The following is a 299-nucleotide window of genomic DNA, read 5'->3' as shown; positions in this document are numbered from 1 at the left end:
TGTGTGTGTGTGTGTGTGTGTGTGTGTGTGTGTGTGTGTGTGTGTGTGTGTGTGTATTATCTCCCCTGTAAAATGAATGTTCCTTGAGTATATGGCATGGACATTATCTTGTCCAACTTTGCATCCCTAGAACCAACAGAGGGCCTTTACACTTAGGAGTGCTTAGTAATTGTTTGTGCAATAAATTCTATACTATTTTGACTGTTGGTTATGTCATTCTTGCCCTCCTAGACTATGAACTCTTTGAAGAAAAATTCAGTTTTTTCTATTTCTTAGTAGATACTTATTTAATGAACTGG

Source organism: Vombatus ursinus, unplaced genomic scaffold (assembly GCF_900497805.2).
Source record: "Vombatus ursinus unplaced genomic scaffold, bare-nosed wombat genome assembly UNPS02000580.1, whole genome shotgun sequence".
Taxonomy (NCBI): Eukaryota; Metazoa; Chordata; class Mammalia; order Diprotodontia; family Vombatidae; genus Vombatus; species Vombatus ursinus.
The sequence above is the reverse complement of the archived record's forward strand: the minus strand, read 5'-3'. Positions refer to the sequence as shown.